The 16,865-nt window shown below is 45.9% G+C and overlaps 1 pseudogene; it reads left to right on the top strand.

Annotated features, from left to right (window-relative positions):
• The first annotated feature begins 10,780 nt into the window (after positions 1-10,780).
• On the top strand, positions 10,781-11,628 carry LOC138667892 (EKC/KEOPS complex subunit Tp53rkb pseudogene; annotated as a pseudogene).
• The last annotated feature ends 5,237 nt before the right edge of the window (positions 11,629-16,865 follow it).

Below are 16,865 nucleotides of genomic sequence, written 5' to 3'. Positions count from 1 at the left end.
TGCGATTCATATCTTCCCTGCAGCAGCGTTTGCTGCAGGGAAGATATGAATAATAGTGTTTAAAATAAAGATCTACCTTCCAACCGCCCCCCACCCCCTGTGCGCCCCCCCCCCACTGTTCAGAAAATACTCACCCAGCTCGTTCCCTCGCCGGTGCTGCTTCCTGGTCTGGCCGCAGCTTCTCCTGTATGCGGTCACGTGGGGCCGCTCATTTACAGTAATGAATATGCGGCTCCACCCCTATGGGAGGTAGAGCCGCATATTCATGACTGTAATCGGCGGCCCTACGTGACCGCATACAGGAGAAGCTGCGGCCAGGAGAGGAAGCAGCGCCGGCCAACGAGGGAGGCGGGTGAGCATTTTCTGAACAGCGGGGGGGGCGCACAGGGAGCGGGGGGGCGCACAGGGGGTGGGAGGGCGAGGGGAAGATAGATCTTTATTTTAAACAGTATTATTCATATCTTCCCTGCAGCAAATGCTGCTGCAGGGAAGATATGGATCGCGGCTTCAGCACCAGTGGGGGGGACAGCGCTTAATGTAGCGCTGTCCCCTGCATGGCACACGGACTGCACACGGACAACGTCCGTGTGCGGTACGTGTTTTACACGGACCCATTGACTTTAATGGGTCCGTGTAATACGTGCGCTCCCACGAACACTGACATGTCTCCGTGTTTGGCACACGGCCAAACACGGAGACACGGTCCGCAAAAAAATCACTGACATCTGAACAGATGCAGTGATTTTTATGTGTCTACGTGTGTCAGTGTCTCCGGTACGTGAGGAAACTGTCACCTCACGTACCGGAGACACTGACGTGTGAAACAGGCCTAACATGAAGCCCAATATATCACGAAAAAACAATCTCAGAACCGCTAGGATCCATTGAAGCGTTCCTGAGTTATTACCTCATAAAGGGACACTGGTCAGAATTGCAAAAAACGGCCAGGTCATTAAGGTCAAAATAGGCTGGGTCATGAAGGGGTTAATTAAAGAAATGGAAAAACAAGCGAAAACAAAAAAGGAAAATTAGGGGGTAAAAAACAATGCTATAAGTCTGTATGTGATCAATTTAAATCCATTATTGAAAAGGTGTAATGTATAGCTGATATAGGAAATATATAGTTCATTGGTTTATATTTTGGCTCATTTTAGGATCCATTTCCAGTTTTGACTAATACACAAGTGCACGCTCAAATGCAAGAAATTAAGTCTTTTTGACAAGTTATTGTAGTGAGAAACAAAGTATGACACATTTTATTGGAGAGAAAGGGAAACAAAGAGAACATAGGAGGGCTTGAATGAACGAGCACTCCTGTATGTAGGAAAGCTGGCCGAGATGGGAACATTTTGTCACTTTTTTTTATTTATTTTTTTAAACATTTTATTATCCTTTCACATTAACTAGTAATGGCGCCAGTTATACCTTCGTTTGTGATAAGTTCAAAATAATAAAAAGACTTTCTGAATCCACAATATCGCATCACTGAAATTTGCATCAATTTATTGAATGCTGTCCTACATTTTCGTTTTTTGTCAAAATGGCTGACATCACAGAAAAGCAGTGTTTTTTCACTACAGTGATTTCATCAGGCACGTATCATTTCTATTTGTAACCGATGATAACCTGAGCAAACGCTAGATCCCTGGAAAAGTGTAATGGAGACATTTTGGGAGAATCAAGTATATTACAAATATAAAATATGCCATCATTAGTCCTTAGCACCAGTAAAGGCCCCTTCACATTTAGCGACGCTGCAGCGATACCGACAACGATCCGGATCGCTGCAGCGTCGCTGTTTGGTCGCTGGAGAGCTGTCACACAGACAGCTCTCCAGCGACCAACGATGCCGGTAACCAGGGTAAACATCGGGTAACTAAGCGCAGGGCCGTGCTTAGTTACCCGATGTTTACCCTGGTTACCATCCTAAAAGTAAAAAAAAACAAACAGTACATATTTACCTACAGCTGTCTGTCCTCCAGCGCTGTGCTCTGCTCTCCTCCTGTACGGTCTGTGTGAGCACAGCGGCCGGAAAGCAGAGCGGTGACGTCACCGCTCTGCTTTCCGGCTGACCGACGCTCACAGACAGTACAGGAGGAGTGCAGAGCACAGCGCTGGAGGACAGACAGCTGTAGGTAAGTATGTACTGTTTGTTTTTTTACTTTAACGATGGTAACCAGGGTAAACATCGGGTTACTAAGCGCGGCCCTGCGCCTAGTTACCCGATGTTTACCCTGGTTACCAGCAAAGACATCGCTGAATCGGTGTCACACACGCCGATTCAGCGATGTCTGCGGGGAGTCCAGCAACCAAATAAAGTTCTGGACTTTATTCCCCGACCAGCGACAGCACAGCAGGGGCCTGATCGCTGATGCCTGTCACACTGGACGATATCGCTAGCCAGGACGCTGCAACGTCACGGATCGCTAGCGATATCGTCTAGTGTGAAGGTACCTTAAATGTTTGTATAGATGGAGAAATATCCATTTATTATTTTATTCCTACAAGGACTTGTTCACACGACCGTATTTTCAGTCCAAGTACAAAATGGACAGCACATTATTTTGGACTTAAGGTACCTTTACACTGAACGATATCGCTAGCGATCCGTGACGTTGCAGCGTCCTGGCTAGCGATATTGTTCAGTTTGGCACGCAGCAGCGATCTGGATCCTGCTGTGACATCGCTGGTCGGAGCTAGAAGGCCAGAACTTTGTTTCGTCGCTGGACTCCCTGCAGACATCGCTGAATCGGTGTGTGTGACGCCGATTCAGCGATGTCTTCACTGGTAACCAGGGTAAACATCGGGTTGCTAAGCGCAGGGCCGCGCTTAGTAACCCGATGTTTACCCTGGTTACCAGCGTAAAAGTGAAAAAAAACAAACACTACATACTTACATTCCGCTGTCTGTCCTCCGGCGCTGTGCTTCTCTGCTCTGGCTGTGAGCACAGCGGCCGGAAAGCAGAGCGGTGACGTCACCGCTGTGCTTTCCGGCTGCCCGGCGCTCACAGCCAGAACAGAGAAGCACAGCGCCGGGGACAGACAGCGGTAGGTAAGTATGTAGTGGGTTTTTTTTTACTTTAACCAGGGTAAACATCGGGTTACTAAGCGCGGCCCCGCGCTTAGTAACCCAATGTTTACCCTGGTTACCAGCGAAGACATCGCTGAATCGGCGTCACACACGCTGATTCAGCGATGTCAGCGGGAGAGCCAGCGACGAAACAAAGTTCTGGCCTTTCTGCCCCGACCAGCGATATCACAGCAGGGGCCTGATCGCTGCTGCCTGTCACACTGGACGATATCGCTAGCCAGGACGCTGCAACGTCACGGATCGCTAGCGATATCGTCTAGTGTGACGGTACCTTTAGTATGACGTGTGTTTTTTTTTACTTTTACGCTGGTAACCAGGGTAAACATTGGGTTACTAAGCGCGGCCCTGCGCTTAGTAACCCGATGTTTACCCTGGTTACCAGGGGACCGGCATCGTTGGTCGCTGGAGAGCTGTCTGTGTGACAGCTCTCCAGCGACCAAACAGCGACGCTGCAGGGATCGGGATCGTTGTCTGGATCTCTGCAGCGTCGCTAAATGTGAAGGTACCTTTACTCTATGCGAATGTCAAGAATGCTTATTCATTGTCTACCCTGCCGCCCTTGGGGAAATCTGATCACAATCTTATACTATTGTCACCAGTCTACCAACCTGTTGCTCTTTACACTCTACTGAAACTGCCCTCACTAAAGTCTCTAATGACCTACTAACAGCTAAATCTAATGGTCACTACTCCATGCTAATTCTCTTGGATCTCTCTGCAGCATTTGATACTGTGGATCATCAGCTCCTCCTCACTATGCTCCGCTCCATCGGCCTCAAGGACACCGTTCTCTCCTGGTTCTCCTCCTATCTCTCTGACCGATCCTTCACTGTATGTTTTGCTGGTTCCTCCTCCTCTCACCTTCCCCTTACTGTTGGGGTTCATCAAGGATCAGTCCTAGGCCCCCTCCTCTTCTCTTTGTATACTGCCCCTATTGGACAAACAATCAGTAGATTTGGCTTCCAGTACCATCTCTATGCTGACGACACCCAATTATACACTTCTTCTCCTGATCTCACGCCTGCCTTATTAGAAAACACCAGTGATTGTCTTACCGCTGTCTCTAGCATCATGTCCTCCCTCTATCTGAAACTAAACCTGTCAAAAACTGAACTCCTCGTGTTTTCTCCCTCTACTAACCTACCTTTGCCTGACATTGCCATCTCCGTTTGCGGTTCCACCATTACTCCAAAGCAACATGCCCGCTGCCTTGGGGTCATCCTTGATTCTAACGTTTCATTCACCCCCCACATCCGATCACTGGCTCGCTCTTCTTACCTGCATCTCAAAAACATTTCTAGAATTCGCCCTTTTCTTACTTTCGACTCTGCAAAAACTCTTACTGTTTCACTTATTCATTCTCGTCTGGACTATTGTAACTCTCTACTAATCGGCCTCCCTCTTACCAAACTCTCCCCGCTCCAATCTGTCCTGAATGCTGCTGCCAGGATCATATTCCTCACCAACCGTTACACCGATGCCTCTACCTTGTGCCAGTCATTACACTGGTTACCCATCCACTCAAGAATCCAGTACAAAACTACTACCCTCATCCACAAAGCACTCCATGGCTCAGCACCACCCTACATCTCCTCTCTGGTCTCAGTCTACCACCCTACCCGTGCCCTCCGCTCCGCTGATGACCTCAGGTTAGCATCCTCAATAATCAGAACCTCCCACTCCCGTCTCCAAGACTTTACACGTGCTGTGCCGATTCTTTGGAATGCACTACCTAGGATAATACGATTAATCCCCAATCCCCACAGTTTTAAGCGTGCCCTAAAAACTCATTTGTTCAGACTGGCCTACCGCCTCAATGCATTAACCTAACGATCCCTGTGTGGCCTATAAAAAAAAAAAAAAAAAAAAAACTTAGTTAACTGGTTCATGCAGCTTTACATGAACACCCGAGCCTTACACTATGGCTGGTCCGAATAACTATAGCAATTGTTACCATCCACCTCTTGTGTCTCCCCTTTTCCTCATAGTTTGTAAGCTTGCGAGCAGGGCCCTCACTCCTCTTGGTATCTGTTTTGAACTGTATTTCTGTTATGCTGTAATGTCTATTGTATGTACAAGTCCCCTCTATAATTTGTAAAGCGCTGCGGAATATGTTGGCGCTATATAAATAAAAATTATTATTATTATTATTATTATTATTGTTAGTAAACAGCCTGCTATGATTAAATCAGTTAAGTCCAACAAATGAACTGGCTTTGCAGGATTGCTTTCATCTTAGGCTAGGTTCACACTAGCGTTGCGCCGCCCTGCGTCGGCAACGCAACGCGCGACGCACGGTAAAACGCGCGCAAACGCGCGCAAAAACGCGCGCGTTTTGCGACGCGTGCGTCGTTTTTGACGAAAATCGGACGCACAGAAAATGCTACATGTAGCGTTTTCTTGCGTCCGACGCTAGCGTCGGAAACGACGCATGTGGCGAAAAACGCCACCAAAAAAACGCACGCGTCCCCTATGTTAAACATAGGGGCGCGTCGCCGCTGCGTCGCCGCTGCGTCGCCGACGCAACAGCGGCGCAACGCTAATGTGAGCGTAGCCTTACAGACTGGGATGTGCTGCTTGGGATAATGGATGAGTATACAAATGTTAATGAAGTGGTTGGTAGAGTGACTGACTACATTAACTTCTGCACTGATATGCTGGTGCCAGCTAAAAAGATTAGGTGTTTTGCAAACAAGCCATGGATAACAAAGGAATTGAAGCATTTGCTCAGCAGGAAAAAAAAGGCATTTAAATTAGGCGACAAAGAGGAAATTAAAATGATACAGTATGAATTGAAGTATAAAATAAAGGAGGCCCAGTAAGCCTTCAGAATTAAAGTTGAAAAGAAACTGTCCCACAATAATACCAGGGAGGTTTGGTCAGGAATGAAATCACTGACTGGGCTTAAGGTAAGGTCTGAACACGGTGGGGGGAGGAAAACTGGACAAGGCTAATGAGATGAATGAGTATTTCAATAGATTTAGGCTACGTTCACATTTGCGTTGAGCGCCGCTGCATCGGCGATGCAACGCACAACGCAAATAAAAACGCACCAAAACGCACGCAAAAACGCTGCGTTTTGCGACGCATGCGTCGTTTTTTGCCGAAATTTGGACGCAAGAAAAATGCAACTTGTTGCGTTTTCTTGGCCCGACGCTTGCGGCAAAAAAAACGCATGCGTCCCCCATGTTAAATATAGGGGCGCATGACGCATGCGTCGCCGCTGCGTCGCCCGACGCAAACACGACGCAAAATGGAAAATGCTAATGTGAACGTAGCCTTAGCAGTACATGTGTACTGCCAACTGGAAGTGGAGGGGAATTGCGTGCAAATTCTGCAACATCGATATTGGAGGAGGAGCAGACTAATTTTACAGTATCCGAAAATGATGTGAGGAGGCAGTTTAAGTCACTTAACATTGGTAAAGCAGCAAGACCAGATGGACTCCGCTCACGTGTCCTTAAAGTTTGTGCAGACCAGCTGTGTACGATCTTTACACTCCTATTTACTGGAAGTCTACAAACACAGAGGGTACCAGTGTTATGGAAAACTTCCTGTCTGGTGCCGGTACCCAAGACTTCTTCTCCTGCAACCCTAAATGACTATCGTCCTGTAGCCTTAACATCTCATGCTATGAAGGCCTAGGAAAGATTAGTTCTTGCTCACTTAAGACCGAGGGTTAACGCTTTTATTGATCCCCTTCAGTTTGCTTACTGACAGATTGGGGGTGAACGATGCTATTCTTTCTCTGTTACATAGTGTACATTCATTTCTGGAGATTGACGGAACCACGGTGCGAGCGATGTTCTTTGATTTCTCGAGTGCATTTAATTCCCTGCAGCCACCTTTACTACACAAAAAGATGACTGATATGAAGGTGGAGGTGGGGATGAGAAATTGGATAACTGACTATCTATCAGATCGGCCACAGTTTGTACAGATGGGAGCAGTTGTGTCAAGCAGATTACTGAGCAGTGTAGGTGACCCCCAGGGAACGGTGCTTGAACCCTTTCTATTCAAACTGTATACATCTGACTTTCAGTATAAATCTGATCTTTGCCACCTTCAAAAATTTTCGGATGACTCCGTGGTTGTGGGATGTATTAGGGGAAGCGTGGTGTCGAATTTCGTGGATTGGTGCAATGGTAACTATCTACAACTAAATGTTAAAAAAAAACAAGGAGTTGGTGGCCAACTATAGCAGGATTAAGTTGGAATGCTTACCGATCACTATTGCTGGTCAGGAGGTAGAGCAGGTGGAGAGTTATAAATATTTGGGGGTCCATTTGGATAGCAAACTGGACTGGAGATGCCACTCAAAGACTGTATTTCCTAAGGAACCTGAGGTCTTTTAATGTGTGCAGCAAAATGTTAGAAATGTTCTACCAGTCTGTGGTGGCAAGTGCCATCTTTTTTGCAATCATATGCTGGGGTAATAGTGTGCGGGCCTCTGATGCTAATAAGCTGAATAAGCTTATCAAAAAGGCAAGCTCTGCTGTCGGCTGCAATCTGGACTCTCTTGAGGAGGTAGTGGAGAGAAGAACTCTGAGAAAGTGTAGGGCAATTATGAACAATAATGCACATCCACTATATGAGCTATTCATGAGACAGAAGAGCACCTTCAGTAACCGGCTAATACTCCTGAGGTGTAAGAAGGAAAAATTTAGGAAATCGTTAGTGCCAACTGCTATGGGTATGTACAACAATAACATTAGGGTTAAATCATAAAGGTGATTGTCTACTTTATTTCTCCTACTTTTCAGTTCACCCGCTGAGTATGTCCTATTCTAATGTATAATGTTCTTCTGTCAACAAACTGTCATGTCAACTAAGTAATTCATTTTATGATTCTTATGATGTAAGTTGTGCTGCTGTGATACCATAATTTCCCACGGGATTAATAAAGTGTATCGTATCGTATCGTATGTACAAAATGGACAGCAGAAGCACAAAATGGACAGCGCAAGTACAAAATGGACAGCACAAGTACAAAATGGACAGCACAAGTACAAAATGGACAGCACAAGTACAAAATGGACAGCACAAGTACAAAATAGACAGCACAAGTACAAAATGGACAGCACAAGTACAAAATGGACAGCACAAGTACAAAATGGACAGCACAAGTACAAAATGGACAGCACAAGTACAAAATAGACAGCACTCGGACCAATGTTATTCTACAGGGCGCTGCAGAGGAGCGATTATTTTCTGAATGTGAAAACATGGCAGCATGCACAAGTTTATTCTAAAAATGGGATGAGACTTGCCCGTTCAGGTCTATAGGGGCGAAAATCAGATGCCATACCGAGCCACAGTGCAACATCCGATATTTAGGGATATATTGCAATTCTGTACCTTAGGAAACTGTAAATGGTTAATAGACGCTGCGGTAAAAAAACGGATTGTATATGGATAAGTGAAAAAAAAAAATCGTCTCACTTTTCTTGATGACTTTTTATACCTACTCTAGGACATACATCTATTTCTCAGGCTATGTTCACACTGATTTTTTTTTAATGCGAGTTGCTTCAAGAAACAATATTTTTTAGAGACATTTTTTTTTCTGAAGAGGTTTAGAAGAGATTGCGATAGATTTTGAAGTAAAACTCTTCAAAAACTTTTTTTTAAAAAAGTCATGCACTTTTCCACCCTTCAATAATTTTTCAAATTTCGAGGAAAAAAATGTTGAGAAAAAAAAAAAATGTAAAAAAAATCTCCTCATGTGAAACGCAATGAGGAGATGACGAGTTGTGAGGTGAATTTTGGAGGATTATGTGTCAGTGAATGTTTCTATAACCTGAGAAATCCCATATTTGCTCCAGAACTGTATCTATGACAGAAAACTGACTGGATGTCATCACTTCTCTACATATTTAGGCATACTTGGCTCATGGGTGCCACACACAGGACAAATGCCACTCAGGCATGTAAGGGGAGGATGCAGGAGTGGGGGAATTCCTGTTTTACACACTTCCCCACACCACCAGGGCTGAAGTAGGGCTACTACCATGTCTGCATGATAATACACAGGCAGCCAGCTGGGGACCAAGTGTATTCAAAACATTGGGAACAATTGCATACCATTGCATACCAATAGATAAAGAATTCCAGGATAAAGAATTCCAGGATAGCAAGTGACAAGAAGTTGACACCATGAGCCCCCCAGAGCACTGACCAATCACAGCACGGGATTCAAACACTATCCCCCCCCCCCAAAACCTGGAGAGTCAGGGGATAAAGCTGTCACCTAAAGTCCTGAGATTTCAGAACTATCGCAATCTGTGACTGATCTCACCTGAGCCCCAGGACTAAGGACCTCCATAACTACAGACCACCAGGACTAAGGACTTCCAGGATCAAGGATCCAAGAATCCAGTGAGACCTGAGCATCTGCTACGTCCCATCTCGTAAGTATACTTCTTCCTTACACTGTCATAGGGAGCTTGTACCAGTGCTGTGATGTTAAAGGGCAGTTGTCCCTGCAAGTGGGAGGCTGGTGGGATAAACACGTGTGGGAATGTTTCTGAAAGGTTCAGGATTATAGATGCTGTGACTTTTCTGATTCACTTTCTTGTTAGACTGTTGTCAGTAATTCTTGTGCAGCCACTCTGATGGGGAACAATAGATTGTGATCTGCTCCTCCACAAATAGTGGGGAGATCAGCATGGTGGCAACTGAAGTATTTCTTGTGTGTGCTAGGTCCAGACCTGGGCGATCGGCTGAACAAAGACCACACAAGAACTGGTACCAGTTGAAGTATTTTTTGCTTGAGCTGGATGCTGTATGCTTAAGTTATGTTAAATTGTTGGTGGAAATGTGAACATCGCCTTTGATTACTGTACATGTGAACAGAGCCTTTCAGTAGAACGGAACCAGCAGCAATCTATTGTCAGAAAGTTGTGCTAAGTAAAATTGATTTCAACTGGATCTGGTCTTTTAACATTGAAGTCTATGAAAAACAGATCTGTTAACTGGCCATCCATTTTTCCTTATTGATCAGTTTCAAATGGATGGCCATTTAGCTTTCAATGTTAAAAAAATGTATCCAGTTGAAATAATTTTTTTTTTTTTTTTTAGTCTGGACAACTTGTTTGTCAATGGATTGCAGTTGGATCTGTTCTAACTGACTACTGGTAATTCTGGCTGAGGCTAAATCTACCCTCCCCATGGGGAATACAGGAATGCTCAGCTGAGTTGCTGTGTAGGGAGTAAGGAAGATAGCTGTCAGTAGAGCCAATGGTTTTCAATATTTTTGTATGGCCAGCCTTTATACTGTGACAGTCGACCAATGATTGTCTGTTTACTTATAGGAGTCCCATGAGATTAATAGTTTACATACTTCTATTTTTCACTATTTTATTCTTTCCATGTTTTATGGCTTATGCACATAATATTGCCTTTTAAGACCCATATCTATCAAATATTTATGGTGTATCCTTTAGATATGTGATATGTCTGATTGAAGGAATTCTAGACAATGCTAAGTAGGATGACCCTCATGTGTAAATGAAGCCCCTCACCACTCTCTGGCCATTTTCAGGAAGTAACTAGACTCCTGTAGTGCAGTGATGCCTTTCCGTCCCGGTAGATTGTTCATGACTGCCATTTGTATGTAGAACATACATTTTTCATGCTGTGTATATCTCTACCATTGTTTGACCCAATGCTTCTCACCACAGGACCAATTATGGCCAACATAAAGGAATGTATCCTGACTGGGTTAGCCTTTACCATGAATGCTGTGGAGAACAGTGCGGACAGCATAAGCAGGGAGCAGACTCGGCGGTACCTGGGGGGGCTGCAGCTCATGAAGCAGGGGGCTGAGGCTCGGGTGTACCGGGGAAGTTTCCTGGGGAAAGCGGCTGTAGTGAAGGAGCGTTTCCCCAAGACTTACAGGCATCCTACGCTGGACCAGAAGCTGACACACCGGCGGACCGCCCAGGAGGTGCGCTCAATCTTCAGGTGCAGGAAGGCAGGTATTGCCACTCCTGTGGTTTATTTTGTTGATTATGTCTCTAACTGCATCTACCTGGAGGATATAGAAGGATCAGTCACTGTTCGGGACTTCATAATGACAGCGCAAGAACATGGCAGCAGCCTGTACAGCCTTGCAGAAAGGATTGGTCAGATATTGGCCTGGATGCATGATGAGGATGTCGTCCATGGGGACCTGACCACCTCGAACATACTCCTACGGCCTCCACATCCGGACTTAAACCTGGTGCTGATCGATTTCGGCCTGAGCTTCATCTCTGCTCTCCCAGAAGATAAAGGTGTCGACCTTTATGTCTTGGAAAAGGCTTTCCTCAGCACTCACCCCCAGACAGAGGACATGTTCAGAGCTCTGCTCCAAAGCTACACAGTCGCCTCCAAGAAATCCAGCCCCGTCATTAAAAAACTGGACGAAGTCAGACTGAGGGGCAGGAAGCGGTCCATGGTTGGGTAGACCGTCGTATATAGGACATCCTTTGGGTTGCATTTGATATTCTGTTTATGATGGTGATGAAAATACTATTAAATCTTGATACTTTTTTATGCCAGTGTGATATAGGACAGATGCAATGTTCCTCCAGCCAAAAAGGAAACTCCAACACCGCCATCCATAATCCCGCCCCTGATTTTCTTTCTTAATGGTTTATACTCCAAAGTACTGTTTCTGCCATCAACCATTATTGGCCATTAGGTCATTAAGCAATCATTGACCTGTCATCTGGTCACTCAGTTGTCCCGCCGTCTCTCTCAGCTGTCCCTAGAAGTCAGTGACAGTAAGGGTGTCTATTCGTCACTCATCTCTTCCTGGCAGATAGTCACAGTAGGAGGTCACCCCCTCATTCTTTCAGCTCTTTCTGGTAGTCAGTCATCCATCTTAGGCCTCCTTCACATGTCCTAATATTTACGGTACTGGAAAAAAACAGTATCAGAGATGCCCTGTGTTTCATACGTGTGCCGCATCAGTATCACGCGCATCTACACCTGAGACAAGCCAGCACACTTTGCTCTGTTCTCAGGCGCCGGGTGCTGAAGACAGCTCACATTGTCCTCTACTCTCCCTACAATTAGGCTAGGTTCACATTGCGTAAATGGGTTAACGCTAACGGACTGCGTTGCACGGCGAAAATGTCGCAATTAACGCTGTGCAACTGGTCCGGCTATATTCACCTGTCCCGTTCCACCGATGCACGCCACTCCGTCCTCCACATCCTCTGCCTTTGACGTTCAGTTCAGAGGGTGCGATGACACGCTTAATGCGCACCGCCCTCTGACTGAACAGTCACAGCCAGAGGACCCGGAAGACGGAGCGGCACGCAGCAGGGGATCAGGGCCAGGTGACTATAGCAAGTGCCGGGGGCCTGAGCTAGCGGCGACTCAGGCACCTGACCCCCACAGCTCGCCGGTGTCCCCGCCTGCTCAGGCCCCCCAGCACTCGGCACCCAGCGACGATAGGGGATTATGTTATTTTTTTTTTATTGCAGCAGCATACAGGGCATATAATACTATGGAGCATCTTATGGGGGCCATCAACCTTTATGGAGCAGCATATCAGGCATATACTATGGAGCATCTTATGGGGGCCATCAACCTTTATGGAGCAGCATATGGGGCATATGGATGGGAGCAGCAAATTACAGATCGGTGGCGCAGGATGAGAGCAGCACATGACAGAATAGGGCAGCACATGACAGAACGGGAGTGCAGGATGGCAGCAGCACATGACAGAACGGGGTGCAGGATGCAAGCAGCACATGACAGAGTGGGGGCACAGGATGGGAGCAGCACATGACATGATGGGGCGCAGGATGGGAGCAGCACATGACAATAGAGCAGCACATGACAGAACAGGGGTGCAGGATGGCAGCACATGACATGATGGGGCGCAGGATAGGAGCAGCATATGACAGAACTGGGGCGTAGGATGGGAGCAGTACATGACAGAATGGGGGCTCAAGATGGGAGCAAAGCATGATAGCATGGGGGCACAGGATGGGAGCAGCACATGACAGACTGGGGGAGCAGGATGGCAGCAGCACATGACAGGATTGGGGTGGAGTATGGGAGCACCACATGACATCATTTGGGTACAGGATGGGAGCACGTGACAGGATGAGTGCTCAGGAAGACAGTAGCACATCACAAGATGGAGGTACACAAAACAGGATGGGGGCTGCACATGACAGGATGGGGCGCAAGATGGTAGCAGCGCATGACAAGATTAGGGCCAGGATGAAAGCAACACATACCAGGATGGAGACCATATACCAATATAAATGCTCACCACCCAGGCGTAGAACGGGTTCAATAACTAGTTATGTGTAACCGCTTTAAGCTGTGGAGAGTCGGGAAGTTCCCGTGTACATTAGATTACCTATTGGCAGGTTTAGCAATTTAATCTATTAGTTATGAGAACTGTTACTGAGATATTAAATGTCTATAGCCAATTTTTTTACTTTGAACTATAAACAAGTGGGGGGGCTGTAATAAGTGCAGTGGGATTGGTTCAAAGGGGATAAAACGGGGCGGGTGCTTAGGCTGAGGAGGGGGTGGGTTTTGGGGCAAAAAGTGCGGGAAGGGACAGTGCACGTTGCATCCCACCCACCCACCCTCCTTTTTTGGGGTTGGGGCTTGGGTGATTAGTTTGGGTTGGGGCATCTGGGATTAACCGGGTTATTTACTTCTAGGGAGTTCATGTTCATATTGTCATCACAGTGGCTGGTTTGGCAGGGGGTGGGGTTCTTGGAGTTGAGGTTTTATGGGGTTGATCTGGCTTTGGTTTACGGGCTCTGGACGGAGAGTTTACCTCGGGAGCTTTGGAGTTTGTTTGCCCGGAAACGGGTTACATGGTGCCCTCGAGCTGGTGGTTATGGCTGAGGGTAAAGAAGGTTTTTGTTAAAAGTTTGTGGGGGGATGGGGGCTTTTGCCCATGGTGTGCCAGATTTTTTAGTTCCAAGAACCCTCCCCTCAAGTTTTTTTTTTTTACACAATTGTATAATTGGTGTTATTTATGTTTGATTTGTCAATAAAATGGCCGCTGTGGCCAATTTATCCAAAGAAAAGAATGGTCATGTCTTAATTCGTTCGGTACTAAGCATTGTTTATGGGGAATTTGGTATTGAGTGGGGTGGATGATGTCATTAGAATGAAGGACCAATCTTAGGCTACGTTCACATTAGCGTTGCGCCGCTGTTGCGTCGGCGACGCAGCGGCGACGCGCCCCTATGTTTAACATAGGGGACGCGTGCGTTTTTTTGGTGGCGTTTTTCGCCACGTGCGTCGTTTCCGAAAACGCTACATGCTACATGTAGCATTTTCTGTGCGTCCGATTTTCGTCCAAAACGACGCACGCTTTGCAAAACGCGCGCGTTTTTGCGCGCGTTTGCGCGCGTTTTTCCGTGCGTCGCGCGTTGCGTCGCAGGGCGTCGCAGGGCGGCGCAGGGCGGCGCAACGCTAGTGTGAACCTAGCCTAAGTGATATGCAGTCAAACGTGGTGCTTATTTTGCATGCTAGACATGGGGAGATCACTGTTTGACTTGTCACATGTGCTATCACTTAATATAATTATCTCCTGGTAAAAGACAAATGTTAAGTGTGTTGGTGAATCAGGGAGACTGTGTACATTGCACAGACTGCTGAGATTGTGCACAGCAATATACATAAAGGAATTAAGCTGGCTCCATATCCATTATGTTAAAGTCTGCTAAGTTGGGATGGTGGCCTCCTGACTCTCCTACATTGGAAGATATGAGAAGAATCAGCTCTTGAGTTGAGCATTCATGTGTATGATGGAATCATTAGAGACACTATCAGAAGGCATTTTAACACAATTCTATGAGTTTCTGAGGAAGACAAATATAGCCTTTTGATAAAAAAAAATTCAGTTTCTTGAAAAGCAAGAGTTGAAGGGCGTTCATGTAATTAAATGCAACCTGTCACTTGATTATAGCTGCGCAAACTATGCACAACGTGAATCACTGCCTAAGTTTAAAGATTCGGCTGACAGAGATGGAATGAGTCTGATGCAACGTCTCACCGCCACACTACAGGAGATTGAGCAGTGTGGAGGGGTAATCCCATCACGTCTCACCTGACCGAATCTTTAAACTATGCTTCTTCTAAAACACTGAAAAGATTCAGAGAAAAAAAAAAAACCTGGTTGCAATTGTGCAGCTGTTTTCAACTGTGGAGTTGATTGGATGTAAGGCATGAACTGGCCGAACAGCACAGCTCTGTTCAACGTGTTCTGTCTATACCCAACTACTGTGGCAGAGATCATATTCACTTTTAATAGGAGGTTGAGGGAAGGTTCTGAAGTACCATGCTGAATGATGGTGAAGTCAGAGGACTAAGTAAGGGAAGACAGAAAATGTGTAGGAAGACGTTCCATGTATTAAGTGAAATGTTCATGAAGTTATGCACCCACTATCTTTTGTACATAATTCCGACCAAGTTATTGTTCGGTAAAAGACCTTTCCATTTTAAGTAGTTGTCTCTCTCATTGAAGTTTGTAGGACCTGGTCCTGGCCAGCCAAAGTCACCGGCAACCATGCTGCCTGCAAGGGTGTGACATCCCGAAGCTAAGGTCCACACACCCAGCCAGGACCCCATCTTCATGTATTATGCCAGGGCAGGAAAGACTTCTCACAAACTAAATAACCAACAAGGGAAGAACACCGGTTTACAGGAAAAAAACCCCTGTAAAAATGTATATAACCTTTATTAAATATCGATTAAGAACAAATAGGTAGAAATACCCTAAAGTAGAATAGCCTATATGGTTTGGGCTATAGAAAATTATAAGGGAATATCTTCCCCTGGTATGACTAGGATGATATCTACCCAGGCACTAATAACCTCTATTAGAAAAGATAGAGATGTAAGCCCACCTTAAGATATCATGTAGTAGTACCTTGAACCAGTGACAAGAGAGTGCTGCCGCTTACTCATTCAATAGATGTGTAGAAATGGGTGATATTTCCCTAGACACTACAAAAGACAGCTACTGTATATATCTGCCTAGCTAGATGCGGAGGCTGGCACCCTAAGAAACACGAGAATGGCGCCCCCGCTTGTACGGTGGCTGTCCCTAATCTTCTGCTTATACCCTATAAGATGATAGTTGGAAATAGAAGGCCAGACGGCCTGTTACAATCGTGTAATGGTATATTGTGTCGTATAACATGAATGGGACCAACCAGAAATGTGATGTAAGAGAGGAGACAGAATATGTCATTCATCCCCCATGTACACAATATCAGGTGTATAAACACTTAGAGAATAGGCGTCTAGGGACTCAGCAACATCTTGATAGCACCATATCATTGGCCCCATATAAGTATTGGGTATTTACTGGTACTACTATAGAGCAACATGCTCAAAAAATGATATAGGTACCTTGCTATATCTCACCTGTTATGAACCACAATGGACCTAGTGGTTAAGAGCACACAAGTGACCTGATAGTTACTAACATAGCACGAGCTCTGAGACGTGGGAACTCTGCAGACCGCAATTCCTAATCCTATCATACCACACTAAAGGTAGCCGTGGAGCGTTCCTGACCAGACCTAGACGCCTCGGCACAGCCTGAGAAACTAGCTAGCCCTGAAGATAGAAAAATAAGCCTACCTTGCCTCAGAGAAATTCCCCAAAGGAAAAGGCAGCCCCCCACATATAATGACTGCGAGTTAAGATGAAAATACAAACACAGGGATGAAATAGATTTTAGCAAAGTGAGGCCCGACTTACTGAATAGACCGAGGATAGGAAAGATAGCTTTG

This window comes from Ranitomeya imitator, chromosome 2 (genome assembly GCF_032444005.1).
Source record: "Ranitomeya imitator isolate aRanImi1 chromosome 2, aRanImi1.pri, whole genome shotgun sequence".
Classification (NCBI taxonomy): Eukaryota; Metazoa; Chordata; class Amphibia; order Anura; family Dendrobatidae; genus Ranitomeya; species Ranitomeya imitator.
The sequence above is the reverse complement of the archived record's forward strand: the minus strand, read 5'-3'. Positions and strand labels throughout refer to the sequence as shown.